The sequence below is a fragment of the Lonchura striata genome, chromosome 4, assembly GCF_046129695.1.
Source record: "Lonchura striata isolate bLonStr1 chromosome 4, bLonStr1.mat, whole genome shotgun sequence".
Classification (NCBI taxonomy): Eukaryota; Metazoa; Chordata; class Aves; order Passeriformes; family Estrildidae; genus Lonchura; species Lonchura striata.
Window position 1 is genome coordinate 53,554,472 of NC_134606.1, and position 12,162 is coordinate 53,566,633.

General features: G+C 38.5%; 1 long non-coding RNA gene across 1 annotated transcript; it reads left to right on the forward strand.

The window, feature by feature from the left end:
* Nucleotides 1-1,691: 1,691 nt before the first annotated feature.
* LOC110481588 (uncharacterized) lies at nucleotides 1,692-5,767 on the forward strand. Its single transcript, XR_002467275.1, has 3 exons — nucleotides 1,692-1,716; nucleotides 3,146-3,228; nucleotides 5,753-5,767. It is a non-coding gene; the product is annotated as an uncharacterized LOC110481588 (long non-coding RNA).
* The last annotated feature ends 6,395 nt before the right edge of the window (nucleotides 5,768-12,162 follow it).

Consider the following 12,162-nt stretch of genomic DNA (forward strand, 5'->3'; position numbering starts at 1 on the left):
CTGTTAGCTTTGAAGCTGGTCTTCTCTACTTTCATTCTGTGTCACCAAATTTCGTTTTTCCCTTATAATGTAAGGAAAAAAGTGGACTTGGTGATGTGAGAAATATAAACATATATATATATTAAAGCATTTGGTGAAGCATTGCTTAATGTTGGAACAGATCCCTTATTTTCACCTATGTGATATTTTCCTCTTTATAAAAAGGCATAAATGGTGTAAGAAATCAAGTGAAATGAAGAAAAATTGTCATTCTGCTCATGCATTGCAGATTGATGGCACATCAATTCATCAAGTGAATTGAGACAATCTGACTGCAAGATGCTCAGTCTGACAGGGGTAGGTGGCTCATTCCAACTACCAAAACCACTCAGAATATTTTTGCTTTGTTCAGAAAAAGACAAACATGCAAACAATAAAAAAAACAGCCCAGTGCTTTAGCATATTAAAATAAAGAAATCATTTAAGATTTGGCATGTCTAAGGGAATCACTAGAACCAGAAAACACTCCTGAGTTTTTTGATAAATAGAAAAGACACCTAAGACCTTAAATATAGTCGCTGAATGGTTATTTTTGCCGAAAGTATCTGATCTTTGAGAATCAAGGAAAAGCTCTTTTTGGGGTAAAGTAACTACCTGTTGGAAGACCAGCTGTGGGTATAAAATATATTTATACATTGATAATTGATTTTATTTACATAAAGAGAAGTATGAAAGATCCTGGTGTTTATTGCACTTCAATTTGAGCACATTAATTACACTAATTAGAAAATCATCATGATAGTCTTATTGACAAGTAGCAACATGTTTTTAAAATACAGTAATGATTTTATTTTTATATTAGTTTTCTATTAGTATTTATTATGTTAAGTAAATAATAATTTAAAAAATTTGGTCTGAGCCCCAGAAAACTTCACATATGGTAAGTTAGCTATGACTACAGAGGTTTAGCTGGAAGGATTTCCTGGAAGTGCAACATTAGCAAATCTCTCTTAATCTGGCTGAACGTCCTGTAAACACCTGCCAGTACAATGCTCAGTGCCCACTGCAGAACCAGCTTAGAATAACGGTCAGTAATGTTTCTAACACCCTTTGGGAAATGAGAACAAAAGAAACCTGTTTGGACTAGTTGTATAAGCACAAGGCTACAACAGAAGAGAGTTGTATTGTGCAGAGGTAAACAAAAGAAAGATACTCTTGGAAGAGATTAATTCTAGACTCAAATGAACTAAGAAACCATCACCTGTAAAGAATATTATTGTTTGAAAGAGAGGTGCATCTGTTCATTGCCTGGAGGCACAAACAAGTAATATTGGTGGTCAAAAATCTGGTTATATAAATAAAAATAATCATAGAGGGAGCAGTGGGTAAAGAGCCATGGCTTTTCAAGAAATCTACATAGTATGTAATTTGTACATATACTTCTTAGTTCTGTATGTCCTCCATTATAATGAACTCAATTCATAAAAGTAACAAAAAGCCGAATTATTTTTCATTCCGTAACTTGCAAGTCTTAAAGTAATCAGAGCATTAAATTTCAAAGATTAAGAACTACAAAAGAGCTTCTACTGAATTAAAAGAGCTTTAAGTATTTGCAATTACACTCTCCTCTGCTTCTGTTTGCAAGTCTGCTTTTTATAACTAATTGGAGACTACTTTTTTCCTCCATACAGAAGAAAATAAGAGAAATGGCTTCTGTTAGATCCTTCATGATTAAAGGTGAGTGGGATGAACACTGTCCATGATGAAGAGTGAATCTGCTAAGTGAATGGATGATCACACACTCAGGGGGGCTCCTGGGTGAAGGTCATCAGCACATCATAGCTTGTCTTGCACTAGGGCACTTTTCTCAAGATCTGTCTCCAAACATTACAGAGGTTTAGTAGTTGAGGGAAAAAAGTCACTAAAAAAAAGTTTAAAAAAAATTTTAAAAACAAAACCAAAAAACCAAACAAAAACTCCTGCATGTAGTTTATTCAGCAAGTTAGTTTATTTAAATAGCTGAGCACTAGACTCAAGAAAACATTATTTCCTCCCCTTATTTCAGCTTAAGCTTGTAAGGATACAAGTAGCTACAGTTAAATTCATTAGACACCTTGTATTGTTTGATACCATCTTTTATTTGCATTAAGGCAGAATGTAAATCAGGTCCCTAAAATGTAGGCATATCCATCTGAAGCACCTGTTAGGGTCCCCCTGTAACCAGTGTCCTGTCCATTCCTTGGTTTCACTGCTGCTGGAGCTGTGACTGAAGCATCCATGCACAGACATCCCACCTCCTCCAGGAGAAGATAAAGTGATTGCACACAGAAGGGCACTTTGTGCTCTTAACCCTACCCACAGTCTGTCATTTTCAGGTAGTTTTGGCTGCTCAATTGCCCAGTCATCATGAGCCTAACAAAGTGGCAGGGTACTTGTGTTCCCTAGGCAGAGCCAGATGTGCTCTCCTAGACCACTTGCTGTTCTCTATTTTGCTTTCTCAGTTGTTTTCATTTCACAGCTTTACTTTAAGTGTAATTGGGGTTTGCTCTCTTTCTGCTGGAACACCAAGGAATGGAAAAGACATAGCAAAACCAGAATGAAGTAGCTGTTCAGGAATGGGACTACAAAGTTCCTTTTAATTTTATTTTTTTTTCTGTTCTCTCCTAAAAGGGGTTCCTACCAGGTAAAGTTTCAAGAGCAAAAACACCAGCCTGCACAAAAGCAGTTAGGGCTACTCTGTGAAAATACATGCATCTTAGAAAATCTCATTTTAATGTATAGAGAAACTGTCATTTGAGCCATTTATAGACCCATGACTCTGGCTGTTTTGCTGTTGGCAGATCACTTACTCATGGTAGTTTTTTTGTGGAAAGATCAAAGATACAGTATTGCATGGCTGTGTCATGGTGTGGCACAGGTCTTGGAACAGGACCTGCAACCCTCACCTGGAGAAACAGCATTGCTGACAAAGGACAGCTGGTGGATTATCTGGCTGTAAAAAGTCTGTGCAGATTGCTACAGATAGGAAGGCTGTAGTTTCTGTGGCTTCAAACCTGCCTCATCTTTGGGCTAGCACAAATATTTGTGTAGTCAGGTGACAGGTGAGACTCTGGGAAACTCTGGAAAAATAGCCTTGCCAAAATAAATAAAAATATTTATTTTTAAGTCTTCTCAGGATTGCAGAATATTCACAGAAAAGCTTGTGTTAACACAAGGAAGCAGTGTGGAAACAATCAGCTGGGGAGAAAGGTAGGATGGCCTCTTTTGATGGCTGTGCTTGCTTTGGTAGGCTGCATGTGTCATCTGAAGTACAGCCAAAGGCTAGTCATCTGAAAATGTTTTTGAGTCACTGAACAGCCCAGCTTGATTCTCTCTCCTTTGGAAAAGACAACTTGGGCTATCAGTGCTGTTAAGGAATCTAAACTTTGCAATGTTTCCCCTCTCTAAATCCTTACTCTGGGAGGTAAATCTGGGGAGAAAACAATCAGACTGGGTGACATGCCATCACTGTTGGTTGTGTTAAAGTCCTTGCCAGCTTAGCACACAGAGAAACAGGTTCCTTGGGAGGTTGGGATTTACTAGGCCAGTGCAATTGAAATGGGAGCAGGTTTGTACACATCATGATTTGCTTTTGGCAGCTGCCTCTTAAGGCCATGAAATCTTGTTTCTCTTGCTGTAATGTTTAGGACAGGGTTGCATGGACATTTCTTCATTGAAGAGAAGGAACTGACACATAGTCTGCTCTGATGTCAAGGACTTTGTGAGATATTTGCAGGAAAACTATGACATTAACTGTGTCATTAACACAGAGGTACTGTAAATATGAATGGGTTGATGTTTGTCCACCAGAAAAAAAATTGTTTCACAGGTACTGATGGGATAAAAGCTTATCTCTTCCTTTAGATGAGCAGGTAATTTTTCTTGCTTTGACTATAGAAGTACATGTTTACAGACAGCTCTTTAAAGTGTTACTTTTAAAGATTGCTCACCACCTCATCTGTCTGACCTGAGAGATTACCAGTATGGAAGAAAAAACACAGTGTTAGGAAGGTTTTACTGTATGACATTGTGACCAGACCTAAAGTTTCTGCTGATGTTAATCCTTGTTATCTTGTAATAAACATCAGCAATGAGCCAAGCAAAAAAAAATGGCTGACATTAACTGGAGCCAGTCTAACCTGATGGTCAGCAGTTTTGGCAGATCCCTGCAGAAAGATTGCCAGGGGTGTGGAGGGTGTGAAACAGCTGCCTGACACAGAGGCAATGTATGCAAACTGCAGTGGCAGCTGGAAAAGCCACTGCAGTGCAAGCACTGACAGTGTCCAAGACAGACCATAGACATTTAAAATGAATTAGTCTGGGATAAAGAGATAAAGAAGACCTTGTAAAATTACTTCAGAAGTCAGAGCAAACCATTCAAAGGGAAGCAGTACCTGCAAGGGGTGTAGTCTTAGCAGGAAAAAAAATCAAGGTCATTCTAACTTTGCAGCAAAGATTTTCTTGTTTCAAGAAAGGCAGCAAAATACTTTGTGTGTGAAGTATGTCAGAAAGGCTTTGACAAAAATTGTGAAAGGAAAAGGGTGTTTACCTTGAGCCACTGAATAGGGACAGGACTTACGAGGTCAGCATTCATTAGCTACATTTATGAAGGGAAAAGTGTGATCTGAAGTGACAGAGTTACACAATTTATCATCATCCACCTATTATTAATAGTGGCAACTCCTGTGCAAATTGGAGGGCATCGTGGCCAATGAAAAATAAAGGACACACAAATACAGTGAGACAACAGGCAGAAGTAAGTGTACCCACATAAGACTAAGATTGAGCTGTGTCCTCAGCTACCTGCTAATGAAAATTGATATTTAATATTCTAGTCCAATAGTGATTATTTCCCTGTTACCTTGAGAGTTTATGGTTTAATTGTCTGAATATATAAAAGCATGTAAATCTAAAGATAAGGCATGATTTGCCCTCAGGTCATCTCCCCAAACATATGTTCTCAGTAAAAAGCAAAAATTCAAACTAAGTTTATGTTTCAGAACCAGATTTGACATTTGATTCTTCGTCACAATCCAGCCATCAACCAAAGTATATGACCTTCAGTTGTCTTCAAAACAACCTGTTCAGGAACTTTACAGATTTCCAATGAACTTTAATGAAAAATTAAATACATATTCAACTGCTGCCAGATTAAGTGGTTGATGCTGAAGAGAGAAACTCACTCCTTCTTTCTTCTGAGGGAGGATGTATTTTCCTAGATGGGAATTTTCCAAGAGCTTTCTACTTCACACACAGGTGTGACATCTAAAGCCAGAAAAGTGCTGAGCTGGTGGATGTGGAAAAAAAAAGAAACATCCATCAGATGAGACACATGCATACTCTGAACCCATACTGGTTTCATGCTGGGTCAGTCACCATTAAGTACAACACCAGTTGCCTCATGCATATTCAGTAAAGCCTCTACTGTGTCCTCAAATCACTTGATAGTTTTGGGGTGCCTTTGCCTTAATTTGAAGTTCATTGGAAATAGGTTAGAAAAGGTGCTTTTGTTTGTGTGGTTACATGAAGAAATACTGTTACAGTGAGCTCATGAGCACTCTATTCCCCCTTCCCTGGGACCCTGTGACTCTGATCAAGATAACCCTGGACCCCTCCTCCTACCCCAACGGGGTTGGTGGAGAGCCAGGGAAGCCCACCCTGTCCAAAGTCTATATAGATCCCTGACATTTCCTGTTTGTCCTCTTTTGCCCCGCTCTCCACATGGACATCACAGAATAAAGAGAGCTGCACCAACATATCTCAGGGTAAGAGCCTCTTTTGGAAATCTTTACCACCTCCTGATATTCCTCCCCTCACAGCCTTGGATCTCTGGGCTAGCCTAGGATATTTAGGGAGCTGAGGGGGGGGGGGGGGGGGAGGCGGGGGGGAACATCAAAATACAGCCCTAGCAAGTGTCACCCTGGTGCAGAACAGTGCAACAGGTTGTGTCTGAGAACCAGGCTGCAAAAGAGCACCATGAATGCTTCCCTGGAGAGGAGCACAGGGTAAGACAAAGCTATTTATTCAGTACAGAAAGACTCAGAGCAGGCTAAGCTGGATAAACTAGAAAATGTGGAATTATATAAAATTAGGTGTGTTAATCAAGAGCTAATTTCCTTCTCTGACTGACTCACAGATGTTCTGAGCCCCACAAAAAAGAGACAGGACTTTGTGAGGTAACAACAGCATTACAAAACCTGTGTTACTGTTTGTTGTGTTTTAGTATAATTCATGCATTTTATTTTTTGGAAAGCAGACCTAGAGAAAACAAAGTGTTGCTACACTAGAGAGTTAGCAGTTTCACTTAGTGACTGAGGTGACTGGTGCATGAGGCCAGTCTAAAGCTGCATAGAGAGATACTAGTGTGGAAGCTTTTATTAGTCTTTTCTGTTTGAATGCATGAATTTTCATGTAGAATAATAGGAAATTTCAGCACAGGAAAAGGAACTGGGCAACTGGTAATATGAGCTAATAGAACTGGAGAGGACCTCCAGTCATTTGGTGTTACAACTTTCCAGGATGAACTTTTTACTATAGTGTTAATAAACACTGTTTTAATATCAGTCTGGTAAATTATCCTCATGCTTCTATTAGAAGACTATTCTGAAAGCTCAGACCTAGCACTGAACCCTCAAAACATCCAAGTGAAATTAATTTATAACAGGTTGATGCCTGTTTGATTTGCTGCCAGTACAGTCCAGTAGTTTTAACAGTGTTCTCCATTTGTAGCAGCTACCATTCTGCAATTTTCCTGAGGAGAAATCCTGCCCTCTTCTAGATTTCATTTTGCTAACTAGAGAAGCTATGTGCTTTCAATTTTTTTACTCATAGGCTGTTTGCAGTCATGTAAAATTGCAAGCAAAAATACAGTGGAAAAACTGAGAAAGAATTTCTCATTTCTATAAATTTCTAAGCAGTGAGAGATGAGTGAAAGGGGTTGCTTCAAAGGAAGTAAGAACAGAGTAGAAAAGAAAACAAAAATGTCTGGACAGAGTAGTATGAGGCAATATGCAGCTGATATATATGGCTAAACCTTGATATATAAACCATTCTTCATAAAATTGGTAGATGCAGAATTGTGAAGAACTGTTTCTTTTCATTGTTGAAGGAGTGATCTGCTGCTGCACCATTTTGAGAAAAGCAAATTTACAAATACTTGCTCAGAAGACTGCAGTGAAACAAAAAGATACAGGTAGAACTAGAAATAGCTGATGTTTCTTTGTAGAAAACTATTTCACTATCATTCCTGTATTCACATGTGCTGATGACACATTTGTGATTGCAGACCCTGCTGGAGGTGATGATGTCTTTTCTGATGTGATACCAGATTCATTTTTCATCCATAGAAAACCAGAAATGCTTTCTTGATTGCTTTCCATTGTTCAGAATCAGGAAACAAAATAGCAAGCTGATTTAGTACCAGTGCTTGTTGCGCTCTCCATGTTTGTACTGTGGCCAGATTACTCCACAGCAGGTCCCTCAAGTTTCTTTTCAAGATGTAATTTGGTGTAAGTGCATGAACTCGTGCATTTGGGCTGCCAGATCTGACAGTGATAAGTGGCAAAACTCTCTATGGCTCAAATTAAAAGCAGACAGGCTGGGGTATGGACTCAGACCCTTCTTGGTTTTCTGCATATCATGCTTCCAAAATTGTTGATGTGGTCCTGTACTTGAGCTGTACCCTCTCATCATGTCTTGTACTTGGATCAACAGGAAAGAGTTACCTGGGTTTGTTTTTTTTTTCATTGCTTGAAAACCTGAAGAGAATAGAGGAAAAGTTAGGTAGGTGATTTTTTTTGTTTGTTTTTTTTTTTTTGGAATGTGTTTTGATTAAGCAATAAAGGTTATAGAGGTCCTTCTAACCTTAAAATAAATGTCTGGGGGAAAATGCATTAAAAAAAATAAGGGGAGTCTTTAAAATATTTTTGAACAGAGATTAAAATTACCTAAAGTGCTTGCACAAATGCAAAATAAAAAATAAATCCATATTTGGGAGTAAATATCTCATGTAAATAGATCCATTTCACTCAGACTTAAATTTCTAATTTTTACACAGAAGTTAACTACCTGTTAAGCAAATTACATTTCCAGGCAGAAGGTGTGTCACAAATGTAAAACTAGCCACGTGCAATTTGCATTTTGAACAGGTAACATAAAAAGAAAAATTGCATTTCAATGGCTTATTCAACCTTTGTCACATCTTTTGTAGCTCTTTTGACAGCATCAATGTAATAACATTATTTTCTGTAAATGTGCTATTTTCCTCTGCAGTTATTATGAAGAGTTCACAAGAGAATAACAAAATTATCTGAATATGCCTTTTGCAGACAGTGTTTTATTCCACCACGAAGCTGCTCGCTGGGTATAGATGGAAAAGTATGAATTTTGCTCACAGTGAATATTGAGCTTCTGTGATTTACCACAAAACCCAGTAACTGCTTTTGTTTAACATATACTTAAATGCATGTCAAGCAGAGCAAAGAAAGCCATTCCAACCTTTCTGCTTTGAAGAACAATGAAAAATCCTTGACTATCCATATATGTGGAGAGGATTCCTAACCTGAACTCTTGGTTGAAGGAAATTGGTCATTTGGAGAAAACCAGGCTGCTGACAGGAAGAATGTCACACTAATCTGGCATTTACCTTTTATTTCAATTGCATTTGTCCGCTTATTCTCTTTACAGAATTCATAAATGTATGATCTTTATAAAATTTAATACCAATAATATTCTGATTGCCATTTATTTTAGTAAAAAAGGATAATAAAACTTGCACTAGGAGGATATTAAAAAGGATATTAGGAGATTATAGAATAATGATAAAGTAAAAGTTGCTGCTGCTCAGGCAGATATTAGCCATGCAAAGGAAATTGGAAGAGTCTCATTGAAGAAAAAAAAGAAAGGGGATAGTGGTGTAAAGAGATGGATTAAATTCAGCACAGCTGGCATCAGTTTTCAATGAAGATTGCAGCAGAGGCCTCTCTGACCTATAGAAATAAATAGTTGAGCATTGAACTGGGTAAAAAAGATTCTACAGGTTAAAAAAGAGGGAAATAGGATATTCTCCATCCCAGATCTCTGGCTCAAGGTGTCAAAGACTTAATTTTTTATTTTAAATGAGCACTGAATCAACATGCCATAAATACAATGACCATCAAAAAGCAAATTAATGGGGTTTTTTTAAGGAGAAATATTAAAAAACAAATTGCTTAAATATTGCATCCTGTCATCTGACCTTAGAATGCACAGAGTTCTGAAACCTGACAAAAATAAAATTAAAGCCTTGACCAATGGTATATGACAGACTGAATCAAGATACATGGTTTTTTTTAGAGATGAGAAAGTAGTACACTTTTCATCTACTTACACTTAGAGCACAGTATTTGATTTCTACCACCAGAAAAAAAAAAAAATCACTATTTAAATGGAAGGAGACAAGATTAAAAAAAAAAAAAAAAAAAGGGCAGAAGGCAGATAAACTGCTCAAAGGGCACAGGGCAGTGGGCAGTCAGGAGACAGCCTGGCTGGGGAGGTAGAAAGGAGCAGGTTTGGGGATGGTGTGTGTGATTGTGCCAATGAGCTGCTATCACATAACTTGGCAATTACTGCTAAGCATTCGGTACTGCATGGCACAGACTGTATTTGTGTATTCCAGGTGCTCAGCACACAGAGATGCAGTGGCATGTGTGGCTTCTCTGGTGGCAGTGCCACGACTGGCCACATGGATGTTCTTCACGAAAGCCACACAACTAAGTGGGACCTACTGGCTGAGTCCAGAGCAATCTCTTAAACTCAGAGCTACCTCTTGAGCTCCATGGAGAAGCTGAGGAATGTCTTGAGACAGGTGAGACACAAGTGAATCTGAAACAGAATAGGCCAGCACTGTCACCAGAACATGGAGTTAGATGGATTGCAGGGTACACATTGAGCATTTGAAGAAGTCTTTGTCTGTGCTGCTCAGTTATTGGCATCTTTGTGTGACTGGTGTCCCTTAACAAAATGAGATGAGCATCTCGATGTTGTCCCTTTTCCACACACTACAACAAAGCATGAGATTTTTACTAATTACTTTACTTGGCTGAACATGATGATTCCAGTGAATGGCAAATAGACAGAACATAACAAAGAAAGGGTTCTGTAAAGCTATCAGCGCTGAGCTTGAATTTTAAGAAATGTAAAAACAAGGAAAGGTGGGCTATTAATTCCATCTAAATGACTGGCCTGATTTCTATTCTAAAAATCTATTTTAACTCTGTGTAATCACAATATTGCATTTATTAGCTCACTGAAATGCAATCATATTAGTGGTTCAAAAGGTTGCATCTAATCTAGTTGATTATGCTAGTGCATCTCTGAGTAGTTAGTTCTCTACTCCTGTGGCTCCTAAGGAACTGAGTGTGCATTAAATCTCACCAAATAAAATTTACTACCTAGCTTATTCTTATTTGTTCTAGTATTCTGCACACGCTAGTTTGTCCTTTAGTTGAAGTCTTATGTAAACTTTCTATTGCTAAAAAGCCACCAAACTCCTTTTAGCATATGCTTTCTGTATGTCAGCATGAATTTTCAGTCTTCATAATTAACAACAAATAAACAGGTTTTCTTCCCATGGATACCAGTGTAGTTTGTCTCTGCACTAACTCTTGATTCCCTGATCGATGAAGAGTGCCTGACTTAGTCAGTAATGTCACAGATCTGTTTTCAAAAATTATAGCTGCAAGACAGGCTTTGCAGTGATTTCACTTTCTTTCAATGCTTATTTCTTATATTAATCCCTATTAAGACAAGTAATTGTTTACAGAGAGCAGCTTTAATAGCAGTGCTAAATTTTTTCACTCTGCCTTTGCTTGTGTATTGAAAGCCACTCAACTGTGAAAGATTTCACTTCCATCTGGAGACTTGTGCCGAGAAAAAAAGGAAGGTCATCCCTTTCAAGTGGACAACAAAGGTACTTCAGGCAGCAATTGCTGGTTTGCTACAAGTGTTAAAAGCCAGGACAATGGAGCTGGGGCTGTTTAGGAAAAAGAAAATGTGGAACAAAACAATTTTAGCCTGGTTATAAGGAGGTTGCAACAGAAGCCACTGTAAATAATACACCTGGACTGAATTGAGCCATGCTGTCTTCAAAGAAACAAGCTGTATCTGGGAAGAATAAAAAAAGTGTAAGTATTTGGTACAGCCTTTTCAAATTGCACTGGCTGAACTATGACATCTTTTGCCATCCCTCTTTCAGTACCTAACACCACAGAAATGTGGGAGAGTGCAATATACCCATCTTTCTGCTGCCCTCCTCACTACTGGTCTAATGAACTTTCCTGGAAACAACGTACCCTACCCTCTCCAGATGAGGCTCAGCCTTGCAGGTCTCTATGAGAGGGAAGAATCTAGAGCTGTGCAGTGATGCTTACACAAATTTTCCAGATGTTTATTGCCTGTGTGTTTAAGACTGCATTTGCTGTGGCAGTTCCTGAAGCTGTTCTAGGTACATCTTAGGGGATGAAGAGTTCAACATTTAAAACAGTTAATAAAACAGTTAATAAAAATGGGGAAAGGGAAAAGACTTGGGGGAATGGGCTGGTTTTCAACTTCGATGTCCATCTCCACATACCAGTGTGAGATAGCCTAAACTGCTCAGCACTTCCTCACATCTCAGGGGAATCTTGATAATGAAACACTGCCAGAGTGATGCTCGGTGCACCCTCTGCTCACTTGCTAAGATGAGGCATCTGTTAACAGCACTAGAACTGCCCAAATGCTGAGTCAACATACACCTACATTCGGCACCACCAGGATGTGCTCCTATGCACAGTGGTTGCGTGTCATTAATGTGCATTTCCAGTGCTCAGATTTTTTTCCATCCATCTATCAAATTGAGCATGACTAAGAAGGCAAAACTCATTACAGCTGTTGTTAAAGTGGTATAAACCTAGAACTGGAACTAAAGGACATAAAATTGCTTGAATTTATTGCTTGTAATTATTTTGCAGTTAAAACAGATGCCTCACACTAAAGGGTGAATAACAATTTCATAATATCCGTGTGAGCCACCTCAGGCTAATTTTGTTTCTAGTTTACGGTGATGGGGATAAGCAGCCAAGTCCTGCTTCCATCTCAGGGCCACCCTGTATAGATACTCAGTGAAAA